At 37.6% G+C, this 23,293-nt stretch overlaps 1 protein-coding gene and 1 long non-coding RNA gene across 3 annotated transcripts in view; one reads left to right on the top strand and one right to left on the bottom strand.

Moving 5' to 3' along the window:
- The window catches only part of RFC3 (replication factor C subunit 3), a 205,935-nt gene that overhangs the window by 62,526 nt on the left and 120,116 nt on the right, over nt 1-23,293 (top strand). The gene's annotated exons all lie outside the window — the stretch shown is intronic.
- On the bottom strand, nt 14,981-18,726 carry LOC147584828 (uncharacterized). The gene is made up of 3 exons (XR_015255991.1): nt 18,509-18,726; nt 17,519-17,658; nt 14,981-15,711 (listed from the first exon to the last, which is right to left on the bottom strand). It is a non-coding gene; the product is annotated as an uncharacterized LOC147584828 (long non-coding RNA).

Raw genomic sequence — 23,293 nt, 5'->3', positions numbered from 1 at the left:
ACCGTGTGTTTTAAAAAGTCTTGTGTACTAGGCAAATACATCCCAGGATTTAGAAATAAATTTTGTGTGCTGCTGTATCTTTAGTACTAATGTCTGGGGTTTGTGATCTGGCTATATCGTCATTTGAGTTATGGTATGGAAGGGAGAATGTAAACTAAATTTTAGAATATAATCTGCATTGTTCCCATTAAAGTCTCTCAGGGCTGGAAGGGACTAACGCATTAACCAGTATTAACCAGAGTTAAACCCTGTGGTGTATGGATAGTCCTGAAAGGTAATGTGACTCATTTAGGGTCCCATGGCTAGTGGTGCCAATCTTTTTTTTTTTTTCCTTTTTTTTTGAGAGAGGGGGCCCAAGTGGGCAAGTGGGGAGAAAGAGAGAGAGAGAGAGAGAGAGAGAGAGAGAGAGAGAGAGAGAAGCTGGGCTCACCTGGGGTTCATATTTTACCTGAAGCAAGGATCATGCTCACCCAAGGTGGGGCTTATGCTCACCCTAAGTGGGACTTAAGCTCACTGGATGTGGGACTCGAACTCACAACTGTGAGGTCATGACCTGAGCCATAGTCAGATGCTTAATGACTGACACACAGGCACCTTGTAGTGCCAATCTTATAACAGGAGCCAAAGTCTTTCTGACCCTCAGTCCTTTGCTCTTTTTACTAGAGAACACAGCTTCCCACTTATATCGCTGTAACAAATTACCACAAACTCAGTGGCTTAAAACAGCACAGTTATCATCTTGCTGTTCTGGAGGTTGGTAGTCTAAAACCAGTTTCACTGGCTGGGTCATGCTGGAGGCCTGAGGGAAAATCTGTTTCTGTGTCTTTTCCAGCATCCAGAGGCCACCAGCACTCCTTGGCTTGGGGCCTCTTCCTTGGATCTCTCCACCTTCTTGCTTTTACTGCCCCATCTTCCATTACTGCCCCTGGCCCTCCTACCTCCCTCTTGTAAGGACACTTGCAATTACAAAGGTCCCAGCCAGATAATCCAGAATAATCTCCCATACCCAGATACCTAATTTAGTCATACCTATAAAGTTCAATTTATCATGTAAGGGGCCATATTTACAGATTCCAGGGATGAGGATGTAGACATCTTTGGGGGGCACTATTCTGTCTGTACTCCATCCTACCTCTCATTATCCCCCTCTCCTGTCTCCTGAAACCAAACAATGTAGAAGGCATAAGAGATTTCTGGGGTTAAAACTATACAGTAAGACTCATGGAACAGTGGGATGGTTCTCTTCACTTGACACAGCATTTTTGCCTCTGTCCATTTCCCTGACCCACAGATAAGTGAAAGGCCAGCATCACCCCTATTGTTGCATTAGACTCTGGTCTTGAAGGCCTACCCTGCCTGCATCAATTAATATTGAACTGTACTCAGACTTACAGCAGTATTCAAAGCCCTGATGTTCCTGATTTTTTTTTGTTAACATTCAGAGCAGGTGGTTTCATTTGTTGTCTAAATCATTTTTTTTTCTTTTATCTCTATGGCAAGAGATAAGAGAACATTTGCCTAATATCTGTTTGTTTGACTTCATGTCCTTGGGCTGTGCCAATGGGCAGAGTGTATGGTAAAGAAAGCTTATCCATAATCTTAAACCTATTATGCAAGTGGCTGAATCAGAACAGGGAGGTGCCTGTTACCCAAGGCAATGGAGTGAGGAAGCTGTGGGAGAGGAGGAGGCCTCATTAGCAAGAGAAGGTTGTCACCTTGGAGAGTTCAGTCATTTCTGTGCTTTCCACAGACAGATTAAGCTCGTCACTCTCTGAATTTCTTTATTGGAGAATGATTGGAGAGAGAATAAAAATATTTACAAGTTGTATGAACTTTACCAATCTCCAAATATTCGGAACACCTGGCATTATATTTTATTAAAAACAAATATAGTAGGCACTCAATAAATGTTTGCAGAGTGCTGAATGAATGAATCTCATCATTGGTTGATTGATTCTGCATGAAAAATAAATGAAGAATGTTTTCATTTGAGCTTGTTGGGTTCCTCTACGTTTATTGATGACTTGAAGAGTCATTTACTTTTAAAGTTGAGCTAAACAAATGTAGGCCCATGGTCAGAAATGTGCCAGATTTGGTATGCTTAGGAGACCAAATTAAGGGAAAATATTTTGCTGGGCTTTGGTAGGGCCTTCACGAGTGTTTGAAAATAGTCACAAAATTCCTTCTATCAATCCAGAGTCTTAGTGACCAACTCCTTATACCCAGGCTTCTTCCATTGGGGTGGGGGGTGGGGTGAGGGAGGACAGTGGTCACTGGAACTAAAAAATGTTTGAGCACCCATCGTGTCCCAGGCCTTTTAAGATATGTTCTTTCATTAAACTCTCTCAACAGATCTGTGGAATGGATGTTGCTTCCATTTTACAGATTAGGAAACTTTGAAGGAGGTTAAGAGACCTTTGATAAACTTGGAAAATCCAAGTATTCCGATGCCTTTGTTTTTCAGTGCCAAATCCAGTGCTCTTTTGACTTGACTTTGGCTTATTTTTATGCCAAAAAAATTCAGTTAAGTGAAAAGACTAAGAGAATATCCACACGGAGTGTCTGAAAGGAAGGGAGGTCATACATTTCACACATCTTCAAAAGAAGGTTTTATGGTGACAAACTGGCAGAAGGAGGACTTGACTTTCAGTTTTGCAAAGGGCCACAAAAGCAGGAGCGCTACACTCAGGCACCTAGAATCTCAAGTCCACATTTACTCACTAGAGACTTCAAATGGTCCCCTCAGCCCCACCTTTGCTTGCCCTCCTCATCTTTAAGACAGAACGGCGGTGCTTGGGGAGAGTAAGTAGAGTAACCCATGTGAATCCAGTTTATGGCTCGCAGGAAGTGCTTCAGTCAGTGTGAGTGGTAATTATTTGGGGGAAGTCAAAGCCTTGTTCAATTTTTTATTCGTTTTAATTAGAACCAGTCTTCCTCGAAGCTTCATTTCTCTTTAAATCGTCAAGGATTCTGAAGTTGTAGGTTATTATTTGGGGGATGATTACACATTTTCAAAACATCCCATTTTGGGCATTGCTTTCATTTGTGTGCCATCCCTCTCTTTCATACATTCCATCATTCCATTCCACGGCACACTGACTAATCATTGTTAAATTATTAACAAACCCAACTGAGGTTTAGCAGCCAGCTGGTTTGGGTTCTGGCCTAGCAGTGCCATTTGCTAGCTGGGTATTTTCTTCTAAATGTGGGCTCTTCCCTTCCCTCTGAGGTGCTGTGGTTCTAGAAAGGTCGTGAGTCTGACTGAGAATGACTCAGTCCATGAGGACATATGTGCTCAGAAAATGTCCTTCCAGAAGGCAAAACTGAATAAAATCTTTTGCTTTAAAAATGGAAGTAGGCAAGGGGACTGGTTTGTCTGTCGTGAGTGTACTTTCGCTGCTATTTACAGCTGTACTTCCAGGTCTATTCCCTTCCAAATATTTCTCCTGTTTTGTGTCAACTAAAGGTAGAAAACATGGACCTTCCAGGTGGTATATCGCTTTTACTTTCATTTCCTTCAGTGCATGGAGCGAGGATTGCAAGGGCCCACCTGTGCTTTTGTTATTGAAAACACAGCAGGGTGTTAGGACTTCAACAGAGTCTTCCAAAAGGCCACAAGATGGAGATGTTACTCTACAAACTTAGATCTTTTAACTTTTTCTACAAATAATTATTGAGTGCCTACTATGTGCTTGGCATTGTGCCAGGCCCTGGGGCTATAGTGATGAATCAAACAGACCTGGCTCAATGGAGTTTTCAGTATCATATAGAAGGTAGATGTTTGAAGTGTATTTAGCAGTCTACTTAGTGCCGTGGTGACAGAAATGCAAGGGGCCATAGGCAGGCATGGTAGGGACCCAAAATGCAATTTGAGAAGGGCCTGGACAGAGCTCTTGGAAGACTCCCTGGAGAAAATAGTGTCTGCACTGAGACGTGCAGAATGACTAAGCACTAGCTTGGAGAAGATTTCTAACCTAGACAGAAGAATGACATGCCCAGAGGCCCAGCAGAGACGGTGAACTTGGTTCTTTGAAGCAATTGAAAAATGTTAAATTATAATTGAAGTGTAAAAGTAATGTTTACAGACAAGTCTAGGCCATACCATGAAGGAACATGAAGACCATGTTTTTAGGATGATTTTCAGGTCAATGGGAAGGTGGTTCCTCTTATTCTGGTTTGTCCACCTGGAAGGCGTGGAAGGTGTTTCTTATCCTTCTCTGACTGGTACAATCCTTGTCAGGTCTCATTGTACATGTTGTGCTCAGGTCTCATTGTACATGTTGTGCTCTCTAGGAATCCTGATCCTTATCCACCAAGACTGGGGTGCTATGGATTCCACAACACAGTGTATTCTACATCTATCACTAAGGCAATGGTTGTCATTGTTAACAGACAGGGCTCGGATGCAGCAAATGGGGACTTGAATCCTACCTCCCCTGCTTTCTAGTAAGTTTTTGACCTCAGAGTCCTGAGTTGGCAAATGAGGCTAATAATAGCAGCCATTTCATAGGGTTTTGTGAAACAGCCTGAAACTACTTGAAAGTGCTTAGCATATTGCTTGGCACATTATATGTGTTGAATAAATATTAGCTATTGGTATAAGTTATCCTAAATGTTAGCTGTTGGTGTCCATTATCCTGGATTTTAGTTTTGTGATCTCTTCTTTCCCTCTCCTGTCATCTTCTAAGATTCTAGAGGACAGGGATCATATCTTATTTTACCATTACGGCTCCAGCTCCTACCATCATTACTAGAACAAAGGAAGTGCTCAATCAATAGTTATCCAATGAATGAGGATATTCATTGTATTACTTACATTTGTGTCACACTTAAAAATTATTAACTCGAAGGTGATACAGTTGAAGACTGTTTGTAGTGAAGCTCCTTTGTGATCTGTGCAGGAAATGGGATCTTCCTAAAGGCAGAAAACGTGTGATTTAGGGTTTTAAAATCCTTATTTTATTTTTCCAAGCTTTTGTTGACAATCCTTACTTTAATCAATGTCCATTGTTTTCTGAAGTTAATAAGTGTTTTAAAAAAATTAATTTTGCATTAAAAAAATTAACTCATGAGAGTATTTCCTTGTTTCTATGTTATTTTTAAGCAATACGGACACATTCAGTAGCATATAAATTTGCTTTTACTTGAATTTTAAGCTCAGTTATAGATAGTTTACTTCAATTAATATAATCAGTCAAACACTTTGGAACAATATGACTAGTGATTCATTTTCATATTTCTAAGATATGAGATGGTGCTGAACTGACTTAAAAAGGTGTGTGTTTCTTAGTAGTTGAAAGAGCATCAGATTATAAGCCTAGAGATCTAGATTCTGCTGTTGGATCCGCATTAAACAAGCCTTGCCACCTTTGGAAGTCAATTTTCCTTTCATGAACCTCCATTTCATTTCTAAATTTGGCCAGATTGAGCTGGATTTCAGAAAAGATTCTCTCTGAGTTCCTAAATCCCACGATTTGATATCTTTCTGTTCAGATGATGAGCCAGTGAGCTTCCGGCAAAACAGATTGGTGTGTATATAAATGCAGTGGAGTAAAATCAGACCTTGATTTCTTTTTTCACTTGTAACACTTTTATTGCAACTCTGGTTTTCTGAGGATGGGGGCAAGATAACAGCTAAAAGCTAATATTTATTGAATCCTTACGAAATAAGGCTGAGTGCCTTATATGCATTATCCAATTGGATTCCATTATAACTCAATGGAATGAGTATGATATTACTAGCTGCATCTTGCATGTGAGGAGGCAAGTTTCAGAGAGGTTGAGTGATTTAGCCAAGGTCACACAGCTTGTAAAGTAGTAGTAACAGGCTGATTATAGAGCCCCATCTTTTAGCCATTATGCTATATTGACTACTTCCTATAGAGGGTCTACTATTTGTCAGGCATTGTGGTAGACAATTCACAAGCATTCTTACATTAAATTCTTACAACGCTCCTGTGGAGCACTTCTCATTAACTTAATATATTTTATTTATTTTAATTTTTTTTAATGTTTATTTATTTTTGAGAGAGAGAGCATGAGAGGTGGAGGGACAGAAAGAGAGGGAGACACAGAATCCAAAGCAGGCTCCAGGCTCTGAGCTGTCAGCACAGAGCCCAACACGGAGCTTGAACCCACAGACCGTGAGATCATGACCTGCGCCGAAGTTGGACGCTTAACCATCTGAGCCACCCAGGTTCACCAATAGGGCTGTTATGATTATTAGGGACAATATATGTAAAGCATCTAGAATAACGTGAAGAGTATAGGAGATACTCAATAAATGATAATTGTAGTTATTTTTATTGTTGCATATTGTTTCCCATTTCATTTTAAACTTCTTGATATCAGGGAGTATATCTTCCCACAGTGATTTTCAGGTATATATTTTTAAATTTTTAAATGAAAATTAAACTATTTTTAAATGAAATATTGATTATAAGTCCTTTCCACAAATCCTGTGGTTATAAATCCTTTTCACTGATTGGATTGGTCAGGAGAGACTGATTGGAGTTTAGATGAGAACCAATGAGATGAATGGAGGCTCCAGAATTGGATATGGAAGGGATTGTGTGGAGGAAGAATTTTAAGGATTTGGTGATGAGCTGGAAGTGATGGGGAGGGATGGGAGGGAGTCTCTGGATAACTGAGCTTTTCAGCTTGAGTGGATGGGTCAGGAAAAATGGGAGAAGGAACAGGGTTGGGGTGGAGAAAGATTTGAATAGTTGGGCTTGACATATGTTGAGTTTGAGGTATGTGGTAGGCAGCTCGATCGATGGATATGAATAGGTGATATAGAGTGGATCTCAGGGGCTCTGAGAGCAGGTACAGGAAGTTCAGACCCTTGAAAAGTACATTAAGAACAGATTTGCTGAAAACACTAAGAAACTGTCTCTTTGTCTCTATTTATATTTTTTCATTTTAACATTGGCCATTAAAGCCTCAAACAAAAAGAGCAAATAATGTAGAAATTTCAGGTAGGGAAACAAATGTGGGTTTTTCGCAAGTTTTGGGGTAGTTTATTAACCCTAGTTAAATCATAATGTTTTGGTATGTCATATGAAAACTCTAAGATGTATTTTAGCACAGAATTTCCTCCCATCTCAAATGTATTAGACCCACTTTTCTATTTTGAAGCTAACAGTCAATATTTTATTGGCGTTTTTGGCTTTAGAAGCATGTTAAATTTTTTAAAAATGACAAAGTGGAAAATAAAATCTCATCTGATAGTATATAATCTCAGTAATTGACACAATAGAACAATTGTCTTGTTTCCATATGTAAATAGAATTGTGCATACTCTTCTACTGTTCTTAAAGATTATATCATTTCCTTGTCCTTTTCATGAAGCTAATAGATTATCTAATTTTATCCTCAGTGCTGAGAACTTCATTTCAGTGTCATTTTCAGGCAAACAACCACGCTGTATTACAACTCTGTGCTTGAAGATTTAGCTCCAGGTCTGCTCTCCTCCTCCACAAGACCCACCATTCTAGGTCAAGTTCTAGGCCAGGTGGCCAACTTGAAGCCTCAGTGTCTTTGTTAAAGAACACCTGACAGCCAAAGTACCACTAATTCTTTAAAATCTGCTTCCCCACAACAAGAAGGAAAGAAAGAAAGAAAAAAAGAAAGAAAGAGAGAGAGAAAGAGAAAGAAAGAAAAAGAAAGAAAGAAGGAAGGAAGGAAAGAGAGAGAAAAAGAAAGAAAGAAAAGGAAGCAAAGAAAGAAAGAGGGAAAGGAAGCAAAGAAAGAAAGAAAGAAAGAATGAAAGGAAGAAAATTAAATAGAATTAAATAGGCAAGAGTTACATCCATTATATTGAATTTTAGGAACTTCTATTTACTTAGTTTCCTGTTGCTGTTGCACCAAATTATGACAAACTTAATGGCTTAAAAAACAACACAAATGTATCATCTTATAGTTCTAGAATTTATCAGTCCAAAACTAGTATGAACAGGTTAAAATTTAGGTGTTGGCGGGACTGCCTTCCTTTTTGGAGACTCTAGAAGAATTTGTTTTCTTGCTTTTTCTAGCCTTTAGAGGCTGCCTGCATTCCTTGGTGTATGGTTCTCTCCCATCTTCAGAGCCACCATTATCATGTCAAGTCTTTCTCCTTCTGCATCACTTTGACAATGACTCTTCTTTTCCCTCCTTCTTCCATTTTTAAGGACCTTGTGATTCCATTGGGCCCACCTGGAAAATCCAGAATAATTTACTAATCCAAGGTCAGCTGATCAGCAAACTTTAATTCTATCTGCTACTTTCACTCCCCTTTTCCATGGAACATAATATTCACAGGTTTTGGGGATTAGGATGTAGACATTTTAGGGGGTGCTATTATTCTGCCTACTGCACTGCTTAACCATGTTAAACATAACATGGTATGTTAGTGGCATAATCGTAAAATCTGGTACGTTTGTATAAAAGACATCAAGGTTCTAATATAGTTGGATTCTCCGTAATTGTGCTGAAAGTAACTCGATGCTGAGTTATTTCAGATGTCAGGGGACCATCTGAGACATGGAGTGCTGAACCTCTTAATATAACATGACTGTGTGAGGGAGGTAGGAAATATTCAGGGAAGACAAATTAGTGAGTCATTGTGTATTACTTTAGGCAACACTGTGCATTAGAACTTTCTGAGATGACAGAAATGTTCTCTATCTGAACTAATATTGTAGCCATTAGCTACATGTGGATATTGAGCCCCTGAAAGATGGTTAGAGCATCTGGGAAACTGAATTTTTAACTTTACTTAAATCAGTTTAGGGGTGCATGACTGGCTCAACTCGGGGAGCATGTGATTCTTCATCACAATGTGACGCTTGTCTCAGGATCCTGAGTTCGGACCCTATTATGGGGTGTAGAGATTACTTAAAAGTAAAATCTTAAATTTTTTTTTTTTTTCAACATTTATTTATTTTTGGGACAGAGAGAGACAGAGCATGAACGGGGGAGGGGCAGAGAGAGAGGAAGACACAGAATCGGAAACAGGCTCCAGGCTCTGAGCCATCAGCCCAGAGCCTGACGCGGGGCTCGAACTCACGGACCGCGAGATCGTGACCTGGCTGAAGTCGGACGCTTAACCGACTGCGCCACCCAGGCGCCCCTAAAAGTAAAATCTTAAAAAAAATAAAATCCATTTAAATTTCATTAGTCACATAAGTCAGATCCTGCTGTTTAAATCCCAGTTTGGCCTTTTATTAGCTTGAGGGCTTCTTTCTAAGGGCAGGTTACTTAGCCTGTTTGAATCTTAGTTTACTTCTGTGTACATCTGGGAAGCTAATGTTTTGTTTTCATTTTTTATTTTGAAATAATTTTAGACTCACACAAAGTTGCAAAATTAGCACAGAGAGTTCCTGTGCATCCTCCTTGCTGGCTTCCTCTAATGATAAGATCTTAGAAAACCATAAGACATTATTAAAATCACGTAATTCACGTGGGTAGAATACCATTAACTAAACTGCACACCTAATTCAGATTTTACCCATTTTATACATGTAAATGTTTGGGGGAGGATATACAGTTGTGTGAAATTTTATTACATGTGGAGATGTGTGTAATCACCACAATCAGGATATATACCATCACCATAAAGAAACTCTGTTGTGCTTTCCTTTATAGTTATACCTACTTTCCAATCCTAACTTCTAGCAATACTGGTCTATTTTCCATCACATTTGTTATTTTGAGACTGTTTTATGAATGGGATAATACAAGATGGCTTTTTTTACTCAGCATACTGCCCTTTGAGATCCATCCAAGTTGTGTGTATCTGTGTTTATTTCTGTTTGTTGCTGGATAGTATTATATTTTATGGATGTACCAAGTTTGTTTATCCATACACCCACTGAAGGACATTTGGGTTATTTGTAGCTTTTGACTCTTAAAAATGAAACTGCTATGAATGTTCATGTAGAGGTTTTTGGGAGAACATAAATTTTCATTTCTCTATGATGAATACCCAGGCATGTAATTGATGGAGAAAAAGTAACAATATTTCTAGGTTTCTGCTGTATTAGATCTAAATAATTTTTACTATAATGAAAATCCTATTATCACTCAATAGGTGATGTTTTATAGTGGGATTAACTGATTAACAACTAAACATATATCTTAAAATGACCATATAAAAATATCAAAACTATACAAGGTCAGATTAATAGTTTTAAATAATCTAGAGGGAAATATGATGAACATGAATAGAAATTGAAAGGAACTTACAAACGTGCATGTTAAAATGCATAGTTTCTGTTAGTTTATTTCTCCCACTTTAAACAATGATATAGTTCTCACCTCTCCTTCACAGTTCATTAAAACATCACATCAAGGGCAACATGATGGACACTTGTGGTGACGGAATTCTTTTGTGTCTTGACTATGGGGGTGGATATATGAACCTCAACACATGTAAAATTCTGTGGAACTACACACACACAGACATAAGTGCATATAAAACTAGAAAAATATGAGCAGGTTGAAGGATCATGTCACTGTCAATATGTTGGTTTTGATATTGTACTGTAGGTATGCAAGATATTACCATTGGAGGAAACTGGAACAAGAGTACGCTAGGTCTTATTTCTTACAATTGCAGAAGAAGCTACAGTTACTTCAAAAATAGAAAGTTTATTTAAAAAAAAACCACATCAACCATTTGCTCTATTTCTGGGGCTTGCCACCAATTCTGTAGGCTTTGTATAATCTTTGAATTTCCAGAGTGTATATGTCTCAGTCAAAAAGCTCAACTGCCTATCCTGAAACTGTTTTTTTGAGCAACTACACAATAATCTGCATGATCAAAGTACACTGAAAAACCTATGACTCAGAAACATGACATTCTTTTACTTCTTTTGGCTCACTCTTTTTAAAAATACAGGATAACATCTTAGGGAAAGTCTGTCATTGACCTCTCCCGTTCTTTAGATGCTGTGCTACAGGGTTCCACTTGAATGGGTTCTGCCCTGACCAAAGTGTGCTTGCTTTGGAGAAATTCTATTTTTACTTGTCTAATAGATAATTCTTTATGTTGGAAAATGAGGTCAAGTAAACACTCAGCCACAGTCCAGAATTATAACTACAGATACGGGGAACTGTTTAGAACCTAGACTTATTTAGAACACCTTTTGAAAACCCTAGAATGAAATGACCCAGTTATACTGGTTTCTGCTTTATCTTCAAAGTCACCATTTTCTGAATTGTCCCTGACTGAGAACTATGCTGGATACAAGCTTTATAAGGGTGCCAAGCCTGTTTTGTTCATAAAGAATTTCTTCCTGCAATTCATTCAGCTGAACCTTATTATTATAGCTGGAGCCTTGCTCACCATGGTGACCATGGCTGGTGCAATCAGATATTAAATCTATTGATCTTGAGTGTACAGTCCATCTCGAGTTTTCAAATGGCCCATGCAGTCTCTTCCCCTGGGGGGAAGCACATCTTAGCTTCTTGTGGGCTTCTCAAGGTTCATCTTGTTTCTCGGTACAATGTGTTCTTTTGATTTGCTGGTAATTTTGTTACTTCCCATGGACAGATATAAACTAGAGGACAAAAGGAGGGAAAGAAGTCCAAGGAATGTAGACTTCTTGCTTTTCAAATCACATTTCTTATGCTTGGTTGCCCTTATACCCAGGACATTTCCTGAATTCTTCTACTCTTACAGTGAGAGCCCACTCTTTAATTTCTCTCAGGTTGTATTGGGAAGATGGTGGGCTCCTGGAACAGAGAGTGCCTTGTTGAATAGAGCTACCTTTAAGCCTATAGTGAATAATTCCTATGAAGCTGATTAGTCTGTCTTGGGCTGCAGCAGTCAGTTTGAAGTATGGCAGTGATTAGCTATTACCCTATGTTAGAGTAGGAACCTTTACCATACTGTATATAATTAAATACTATCATACTATAATATCATACTTGAAAATATAAACATAAAATATATGAAAATAACATATGAAAATATAAACATTTGAGACATCACAGAAAAAAAAGAAAGCTGGTCTCAGAGTCAGGAGACCTGGGACCAATTCTGGGCTTTATTATTTAATTACTTGCTGACTGTGTTGCTTAACCCTTCTTTGCCCCAATTTTCTCCTCTGCAGATGGAAATTAACTGTAATTTTGGTAGAATAAACAGAGAATGTTGAGCTGAAGCATACTACTCTTGAGAAAGGAAAAAAATAATACCGGAAGTTATGAAAACCTAAGTATAGTTTTAATAGACACTGACAAGAAATCTTTAATATTTGTCAAAATGTCTAGTTCTGGAGACCAAAAGCCTAATCTCTTTTCACCTTAGAATTGCCTGGAGATACTGTGGGTTGCCTATGCAAGAGCTTTCCTTTTCTTTATTTTTTCCCCCTAGTATAGAGTGTTTGCACAATAGTGGTTAAAAAGAAATTTACTTGCTTCCCCAATCTCTCTTGTAGGTAGTACTGGTTATATGTAAGTTCTGGCCTTTGAGGTATAAGGGTAACATCTGGGTGACATCTGTGAACTAGTTTCTTCCCTTTAGAAAATAAAATAAAAAAGATACAATCAAAGAGAGTGTTCTCAGCTGCTGCATTTTCTTCCTGTATTCGGATAGTTTTCTGCGACTTTAGAAACCATCTTGTGACCGTGTGATGATAAACCCAAGGACAGAAGCCAACATGCTGACCACAACAGAATAGAATCATGGAAGATCTTGACTGACATAACCATGCACCTAAGGTGTTAGGACCACTTCTTTTATATTTTGAGAAAATAAAATCTTCTATTAATTAAGCCACTTCCTGTAATATTCTGTATACTTGCATCTGAAGGCATCCTGACTGACATACAAAAGAGTTTCCCAGGAACACAAATGCAGAGGTCACCATTTATATATAGTGATGGTGATGCTCCATGGAGTCGTACAACTTGGTGACCTTGGTCTTGGTGAACTCTTACTCATTCTTCCAAGTTTATCTTACAGAGTGCCTTTTCTGAGAATTCCTTGTATACAAAGTAATAACTTATAGTTTAACACAGCATCTTGTAATTATATTTTGTTATAGAGATAGTTATTTTTATAATACATTGATTTGAGGTTAAATGTCAATGAGTGTGTCTCAAGCACACGTATACAGCATATACAGTAGGTGCTCACAAATGGTTTCTGGAACAAAAGAAACTTTACTCACCTGTTCAGTGATAATAGAATTTTCATTATAGTAAAACTTATTCAGATCTCATATAACAGAAATCTAGAAATAATTGTTATTTTTTCTCCATATGGGGTTTAGAAAAGAGATATAGGCGATGAAAAATTTATTGATAGTAGATATTTATTTTAGTGAAAATTTAAAATTTATATTTCGGGACCATACTTTCTTCCTCCCAACTCTTACCCTTCCTACCTGTTTACTTGCAGCTGAAAGATGAAAATGGATTTAGCATATGATAATCCTGAGGCTGCAATGATCTATGACATCTTTGAAAGATGCAGTCGTGTTCACTATACTGCTTGATAAGGCAAGAGATTGCATACAGACATTGGGAGAAACATTTAGAAGCCATAAGAACTGAACCAACAGGAAGCTGGGCTACTCTTTAACCCTCAGGTGGCAAAACTTTACAGCTCAATCACGTGACAGGCTGGGTGATTGTTCAAGAATTTGCCTAATTTAAAATTAATCCATTTATTCATTCAACAAATACCTTTAGATAGACTAGTATGTATTACTTTTTTTTTTTTTTTCTGAGTGCTAGAGGTATATTGGTAATCAGTATATTCAAGGTCCTTGCCTTCCTGGGCCTTAATATATTTATTCACATGTAGATGATAATGGTGATAATGGCCAGTTTTAGGGTCAGGAATAACCCTACAATTTCCTGACAAAAGTCCCGGAGAGTGTTGAGGCTCACTTTTTAAGCTGGGCAAAGTAGATAGAGTCCTAGTTTTCATTTGAGGGATTGCTAGTGTAATTCTTAGCAATGTGTTACTCTAAATGGAACTGGCATGTAGTGAATGATGTTAATTTATGAGTTCAGTCTTCTGGTTAGAGCCTATACCAATTTTCTGTTTGTGCCCATGATCTGAATACTGTTCGATCCATGTCTAAAATAATCTAGGAGCTCATGTATGTAGTATAGCTATCCTATATGGGTAGTCCTGCCCAATCTGATAATACCAATAATATAATGTTAATCTGACTTCATCAGACTGGACATGACTATGTCCCAGAAACCACATAATGGTGATTCAGATGCCATTGCATTGCCCCTGTGCTAATGAAATGAGCAGGAAATTGTTCAAAATGGTTTAGCGGATTTTCCTATCATAGTTCCCATCTCTTTTCAGAAAACCTATGAATCTTTGGAACTCTAATATTTATTTATCAGTTACTATGTGTCATATGTTATAAATAAAATATGTTATATCCTTTAAACTCATTACAAATTGATGAGATAGGTAATACCACTCTGACTTGATGAAACTGAGATTTCAAGAACCTAGGCTATTTGTTCAAGGTCACACGGCTTGTAGGTGGGCCAGCTGAGATTCAAACCAGGTCTGTGGGACTCCTAAGTTCATTCCTGTTCTTTTTATATCATGCTTTCTTCTAGATATATCAATATGTAAAGTTAACTTAATTTTTAAGTGCAGACACATATCTTAGGGGATGGCATATTATTGTATATCAATCACAAAATTCATGAAATAACATTGGCTCTGTTATATGTAAATTTAATTCATACATAAAGTAAAAAACCCTAGAAATTATAATTTTCCACTTTTTGGTCCTTCTAGGTCATGGTCATTTAAAAAAACTGAAGAGTCCACTATGTTTCATGGTTATAAAAAGTTGTAAAGTAAGAATCTTTCACAATCTTACTTGCTAAGTCTGATATTAAATACACGACCAAGAATGGCAATGGTAATTTTCAGCATTCAGTATGCATTTGAAATACTGGCAGAATTTCATATGTAGGAACTCTAATAATAGAAACAACTCCACCAACCTTGGTTTTAATGCATTCTTTTTATTCATATGTCAGGTTCCCTAAAGGTTTTATCTTGAAGTGTTAACAGGGAAATTTGTCACCAGTAGAGGACTAAATGAAGTCATGAGTCATATAACAAGCAGAACAGACAAGTAACCTTCACTTAGATACTTAAGAAAATACTGGCAGAAACCCTGATATAATCAATTTGCAAATAACTTGAAGACAAGAAGGTACTTAGTGGATAATGACTAATGTGTTCTACTTAAAACCAAATCCTTTTAAGCTAATCTAATATGGTAGATCAAGGAGGAATGATAGATTTTCTCTGTTGTGATTGCAACAAATCTTTTGATTATCTGCATGTTACACCCATCAATGAACAAAAAAGAAAAAAAAAAAGTGACCTGAAGCATACAGCTGGCTGGATTATAGTAACTACATAATGTCAAACATCTGGATGAAAATGCCAGATGCTCTTTTTCTGCAATGTCAAATATATTCATATAAACACTTATATATACACATGTGCATACACACATACCCAGAGTACATGTATTTGGAAATATATGAATTTTTTGGCCTTTGTATTATGTTGGAATTTTTGCATCGTATAGACTTGGCTAAAGTTCTATATCCCAACCATGAAGGATATGAATATTGTGAGAAGGTTCACAAGAATGCAAAGAACAAAAGACACCAGAAAATACTTTCTTGGCATAGAAGTTAAAGATATCAGGACAATTCAATCTGGAAAAAAAAAGGAAAAAACAAATAAGAGATAATTCAATAACATTATTTGAATATGCCTACCTGGTATAAAACAATCAAAACATTTTGGTCAAATGATTATGCAAGCAATTCAAATGAATTTAAAAAAAATCTGATGATGCCATCAAGATAGTAATTGACAAAATAGTATTGACTGAACATTTACAAATAGTTGAGGCATCTTAAATATAGCAATTTGCTGGCCCTTGGAGAAGATTGCCTTGTTGGCAGAGAAATAGGTAGGTTAATTAGATCTAAGACAAAAATTAGGGAAAGTTAAAAAAAAATGGTCAAAGAGAATATAAAAACCAGGACTCTAGAAGTCAGAATTAAGGAATATGGACCCTCCTCATGCTAGCATGAAGGTTCTACCCATCTGAAACCATAGGGCCTTAAGAGTTAAAGAAAGGCTGTCTCAACCTAGAGGCATCTTATAATCTTTCTACCCCAATTAAAACTATAAGGTTTGCAAAATTGAATGTTGGCCCACATTATTCCTATTTCCCTATTTCCTTTCCTGTCCATTTTTCTTCAGTAGTTCCATCAGTGACTCCTTCAAAGGGGCCTGCCTCACTTCAGGCAACCACCTTAGACCTATGGCCCTGAGTTAGTGCCTTTGTGCCCCTCTTCCACCCCCAGCAACCTCTACTTTCATGAATGTATTTCCTTACAGTTTAAAACTTTAGAGTCAGTCTTTGCGACTTTTAAAAAAGCAAATAATTCATGGATTATTTGAAGCTGCTTAGTGAGAAGAGCACTGAGGAGACTTCTTCCCTAGCAGAGAAATGTCCACCCACACCCCAGACCCTGACCCCTACCTTGCCATGAGTACATTTATAAAATGTCATACTTTTCAAATGTAAGACAACAGTAGTTACACAGAGTAACACTGATGGAGGGAGTGTCAGGCCAGGTAAAGAATGGTGAACAGATAGGTAGGAGACAGGGTGAATGTGATTGAAGAAACACAGGGCAATGTTTGGAGGCTTGTAGAGCATGATGAGATTCTCAGGTCCTATTAGAATTAGCCTCCTTGCTTGCTCAAACATAAGGCTGACCGTATCTCAAGCCGGTGTGATTCTATCATGGTAAAATCTGGCTAAGTTCCATGACTGTGGAGTCAGAATGCCCAGCACCAAAACTTGGCCCTTACTAGTGGTGTTACTTTGGGCTAGCTGCTTGACTTCTTCAGCCTAAGGTACTTCATTACTTACGGAAGTCTAGACCGCCAGCAAAACAAGGAACCAAGCCTGATTTGTAGCATTTGCTAATTTCTATGTTGTAAGTACTCCTACCTTGACCAATTCCAACTTACCAACGTGATGTGGCCAAGCATGGAGTTGGGCAGAGACATGCAGTCATACGTCATCATATTTCTACCATACAGGTAAGAGTAGATGTAAAAACCTCAAAAAACCTCAAGAGCACAGGATAATAGTACAGTTTATAATATAATTGGTGAGTAATAAATTTTAAGTATTAATTGCCCTTTTTTAAAAATGAAACTTAGTTGTAAGTATATATAATTTATTGTTTAGTAATGTGTATTTTTAAAAACTGGATTGCAAAATTCCTGAAAATTTAGCAATAGGCCCTCCTGAGCTGGTGCATGCTGGCTCCAGGACATCTCCAGTATGTACCCTAGAAGTTCTTAAACACTCCTGATTGGATTTGCATATTTATGCAAACACAAGAAAAGATTTACATTTTGTTCTTGGTCTCCCAGCTTTGGCCTCCAGGGAGGGTAGTCCCATTTTGCCTGGGGCCCTGTTCGGGGGTTCATTACCTTTGTGATGTGGGGAGTGGTTTGGTGTCCTAAGTTTCCTTGTTAGGTCCCTGTGCTGTCATTTCTTGGTGATAACTCATTGATTTTCTCCCCAAAATAGAAACTCAGTATCTCATTTCATCTTCCAGTTATGCACCGCTCTTCCAATTAAGCAAAGAAACAGATATTTACTTATGTTTTATCTTGTGGATATCCACGTTTATTACACTTATCTGTCTTTTTCTTCACTGATTTCACATTTGTGGGGGTGTATGCATACAAGATTACTTTTTTTACTTAAATTTTTTTTTAATTTAATATATTTTTATAAATTTCTGTCAGCACAGAGCCTGACGTGGGGCTTGAACTCACAAGCCGCAAGATCATGACCTGAGCCGAAGTCGGATGCTTAACCGACTGAGCCACCCAGGTGCCCCACGCAAGACTATTTTTTAAAATATCAGTCTCATTTTCACCTTGTTAAAGATACTTATTTATGAAATATTATTTGAACTTGAACATTCTAAAATCATTGTGGTAAATTTTACCTCATATTCAAGACCTTTGTCTTGACAAGACCTTTGTCTTTTTCATAATTGTGTACTCAGCATGTAGTGCATTGCTTGGTATATAACATTGAGTAAATTTAAAGTGTGCAACATGTTGTACAACACTTATATGTTGCAAAATGGTCACCACAGTAGCATTAGTTAGCCCTTCCATTACCTATATAACTACCACTTCTTTTTTGTATTGAGAACATTTAAGATCTGTTCTCTTAGTAACTTTCAAGTATATACTATAGTACTGTTAACTGTAAGCACCATGGTATATATTACATCCCCAGAACTTATTCATCTTATAAATAGAAGTTTGTATCCTTTGACCAACACCTCTCTGTTCTTCCCCGCCCCCACTTCCTGGTAACCACCATTCTAGTCTGCTTCTATGCATTTGGGTTTTTTAGACAAGTGATATGATACAGTATTTGTCTTTCTCTGACTGACTTACCACACTTAGCATAATGCTTTCAAGGTCCATCCATGTTGTTGCAAATGACAGAATTTCCTTCTTTCTCATGGCTGAATAATATTCCATTGTGTATATATCTCACATTTTCTTTATCTGTTCATACATAGACACAGAAGTAGTTTCCATATCTGGGCTGTTGTGAATAATGCTGCAATGAACAGGGGAATGCAGATATCATTTCAAGATGCTGGTTTCATTTCCTTTGAATATGTACCCAGAAGTGAGATTGCTATATAATATGTTAATTCTATTTTTAATTATTTAAGGAACCTCCATACTGTTTTCCATAGTGGCTGCACTACACAAGAATTCCTTCTTTCCAGGAAGAAAATTCTGTTATCTTTTGTCTTTTTCATAATAGCCATTCTTGTTATCTTTTGTCTTTTTCATAATAGCCATCCTGGTATCACCTCCCAGATAAATACTGTACCCAGGATACTGGCACTGGTTCTGTTTTTTGGGAAACCCAAACTCACACAGGAATATTTATTTTTGGGGATGCCTGGGTCTCAATCTGTGGAGCTTGTGACTCTTGATCTCGGGGTCATAAGTTCAAGCCCCACACTGAGTACAGAGATTACTTAAATAAACTTTAAAATCAATAAATAAAAGGTTTTTTTTTTAAGGAGTATTTATTTATTTACTTAATTTTGTCATGGTGAATTTCCATTTTTTTCTTTTTCTTTTGAAATAATTCTAACTTCTAAAAAAGTTATACTGAAAGAATAGTACACAATAACTCCCATATTCTCTTTGCCCAAGAGCTCAACCAAGTTTCATCTGTCATCTCAATAACATCCTTCATGGTAAGGCAGCCCAGTGTAGGATCACATGTTGCACCTATGTCATGTCTCATGAGTCTCTTTCAAACTGGAGCAGTTCTTCAATTTTCTTTCACTGTCATGGCCTTGTCTTTTTAAATATACACCATTTTATAGGCTTCCTTCAGTTTAGGTTTGTTCAATGTTTCCTCATGATTAGACTCAGGTTTTTCATCTTTGACTGAAATACCACAGAAGTGGCCCTGTGTTCTTCTTATTATGTCCTATCTGGTGGCACACAATGTCAACTTATCATATTACCTGTGGTATTAACTTTAATTATGTGGTTAAGATGATGTCTGCTGCCTAGTTTCTCCAAAGTAAATTTGCTTTTTTCCTTTCCTCTAATTAATAAAATATTTTATGAGGAGATACTCTGGCAAGGCTGGTTCATGACTGTATCACCTGTGCAATTACATAGGGTCCTGTGCTTAGAAAGATCCCAGACTTGGTTTTCTTTTTGCTTGGTTCCCACAAGGAAGGAAAGAAGGGAGGGAGGGAGGAAAGGAAAATAAGGTGGGAAGGAAACAGGCATACATTTAATTTTCTCCAATTTTTTAAATTAAGGTGAAACATATCTAAAATTTGCTATATTAACTATTTGTAAGTGTACAATTCAGTGGTATTAAGTACTTTCATACTGTTTTGTAACCATCACCACCATATTCCTTGAAGTCTTACATTGCTGTCTTCACATTTAAAAAAAAAATGTTTATTCATTTTTGACAGAGAGAGTGTATGTGAGCTGGGGAAGGGGCAGAGAGGGGGAGACACAGAATACGAAGCAGGCTCCAGGCTCTCAGCTGTCAACACAGAGCCCGACACGGGGCCCGAACCCACAAGCTGTGAGATCATGACCCGAGCCAAAGTCGGATGCCCAACCAACCGAGCCGCCCAGGTGCCCTGCTGTCTTCACATTTAAGTAGTAGTCACCTTCTTCATTCTTTACTAACTGCTGTCTCCATCGTGTCCAAACACCTATAGTTTTGATCCAGCGGTGTGCTGGAATTTCTCTGCTGGAAATCTAGACTTCCACAGAAGGTCTCTTGTTGAACTGTGTTGTCCAGGGCCTCTGGACCGTAGCCGAGAGGGGCTGGAGCTGGTTCATGGGCCATTGCAATGTCCACAACCAGGAGTGAGTCTATATCCCTATTATCTGATGCATGAATGGATGAGATTCTTCCTGGGTGCCCTGGCATATGGTGCTGGATTCCACAGCTCCCATATAGACACTTTTGTCTGTGAGTGGATACCAAATTGTTATTGTTGAAGGACGTACAAACAAGGGACCTCTTAGTCAGCCATGATGCTTGACACTTAAAATTATTGAATGATTGGATGGTTGTATCTTATTCTATGTCCAAAATAAGCAATATTTTTTTTCTAAAAAATTTAGAAGGTTTTCTTCCTGACTTTCCTTTTCTGTTTTTCTTAAGGTGACTTTTTTTGTCACCTAAGCTCAAGTCCTCTCAATTGTCTCTTAAGCATTCATCTCCTCACCCCTGACCTTTACCAACTTTGGTAACTTCAGCTGTCCCCCCTCTACCCATTTATATCTTTTCTAACTGCTGCCTCTGGCCTAGCTCATACCCTAATCACCTTTCACTGGACGACTGCTATTTGTCTTCTAATTAGTTTTCCCACCTCCAGTCTCATTCCACATTAATCCATCTTCCTGGTTCCAGAGAAACTCTCCTGAAGCACAGGTCAGATCATACCATGTCCTTTAAAACAGACCAGATGGTTCTGACACCATCAGGACAAAATCCAAATCCCTCCTGTGCCATTTAGGCCCTTCTACAATCTGGCCTCAATCTGCCCATCCACCCTTTCCTCTCAGCAATTCCTTCTACATTTGACATGCCAATGTTTCCCAGGTGAATTCCTCAGAACAGTATTTCCTCAGAAATTAATAGATGCTACGTTGAACACATTTCCCATGGTCAAATAGGCTGGGATAACAATGCTGGCCTAAACAGATCTTGGTAGGACTCCTCAGAGCCAAGTTATGTCGAAAAATATGACTCAACAATATATATACGCTTTGGGTATATATTAGATAAAACTGTAGAGAAAAACAAGGGGATGCTGAATAAAAAATTCAGGGTAGTAGTTATCTTATGTGGGAAGGAGGAAAGTGTGACAAGGGAAGTGTATATAGGGGTCTTTAATGATGTTGGGAATTGTCCTATAGCTTAAGCAAGGTAGTGTATACATGGGTGCATGTTATTTGTTGTTGTTTATCCTTTTCTTTTCACATTTTAACATCTTTGAAATCAGGATAGTCTGACAATTGCTGAAAGTCAGTGACAATTGTGATGTAGTTGTTTTTACCTTAGAAATATCCTAACCAATTTCGTTTACTCATATTCTCTTTTTTTTGTATGCATAAGAGTGACATATGACAAAAATCCAAGTCTGAAAGACCTCTTTCATTAAGTACAAAATAAAAATCTCAATGGCAAGAAAAAGTCATCCATAAGTTTTTAACAATATCTCTATTCCAGTTTGATGGCAACTTAAGGATATTCGTGACTGAAGCAGATTTCTACATGGTCAATGTAGAGCATAAAGATGACTGTTAAAATAGCAAGCTCAGTATCTCACACAAAGTAAGTACACACTAAATACTGTTGATTGACTTTCTAGTGACTGTTAATAATCAACTCAAATGACCCTGTACCATTCTTCACCAAATCTGACCTTTTACACACACACACACACACACACACAGAATAATGATTGGAAAACTTACTTTTGTAAATGTCTGACCTGATAAGGCAGTCCACATTTATGGGCTAATGGGAAAAGACTACAAGGAATCTTAAACTCAACGTGACCTTGCCCTTCTCTTAACTCCTGCTATGATTGGTTGTATGACACTAATTACTTCTGTTCTTAATATCAAATTCATACTGTCCTTAAGGAACTGTGGCTTCTCTTTGTTATTATATATGAAGCTGTGCATATAGTGGTACTTAATCTGTTGTTTGATTAATGATTTTGTTTGTATAAGTGGCACATTAATCACATCCTCAGAATATAGGGTTTGGCTTGTGACTCAACTCTGTGTATTGCCACAAGACCTTAAAATTCTATGCATGAATCTAAATTGCAACCATTCTCTAATACGTGATTCTTATTTATTTGGCTTATGGTCAGTAAATCAAAAGAGATTGAAAGTTGGATAAACTGATACATAAGGAAATTTCCATTTTCTGTGTTACTGACCTTCAAGCTAAAAGTGTTGGTTTTTCTAGTAGTAAGCCCAGTAATAGACACACATTGGAACTGGACCTACAGGACATACCCAGAATCTAAATATGACCGATGTGGCCTTCTCAGGTTCACGTAGAACCTTCTCAGGTTCACTATATGTGCTGATCACTACTTTCTATGGAAATGTAAGTCTCTAATTATAGAGTCGGCCATAACTCTTCAGTCTTTCTCACTGTTGACTTCTGTTTTTTAATTACACATTTTTCCTCTTTTGAAAGATCTATTTCTTAGTTCACTCTCAATCTCTATTTCTGTTACTCACAGTACCAGTGTGGCACTAAGTCCTCAGTAATGACTTATTGAAATCTCATCCTAATCATGTGTGAGGTAAAGGCTTAGGGTAATATGTTCTATCCCTCGACTGTTTGGCACCATGAAAGGAAGATTATTTAGAAGGGGAAATTCTATTTTCTTCTTAGTTCTCATATCTTTATTACCCCTAAACCTAGACCAGAAATCTTGAGATTGCTATATTTGCCATTTGTTCTAAAGAAATGATAAATCCTGAGACATATTTTACTGCCCCAAGTTAGTACATATCAAGAATTAAATCTCCCCAAGACAAATAAGATAGATGAAAAGTTAATTGTGAATGTAGCTCATTTAAAAAATTACACTTAAAGCCACAGCCAAAAATACTTTTCTTAGTGAAGGAGACATCATA

The sequence above is a fragment of the Puma concolor genome, chromosome A1 (genome assembly GCF_028749965.1).
Source record: "Puma concolor isolate L17-30 chromosome A1, mPumCon1.1.hap2, whole genome shotgun sequence".
Classification (NCBI taxonomy): domain Eukaryota; kingdom Metazoa; phylum Chordata; class Mammalia; order Carnivora; family Felidae; genus Puma; species Puma concolor.
The sequence above is the reverse complement of the archived record's forward strand: the minus strand, read 5'-3'. Positions and strand labels throughout refer to the sequence as shown.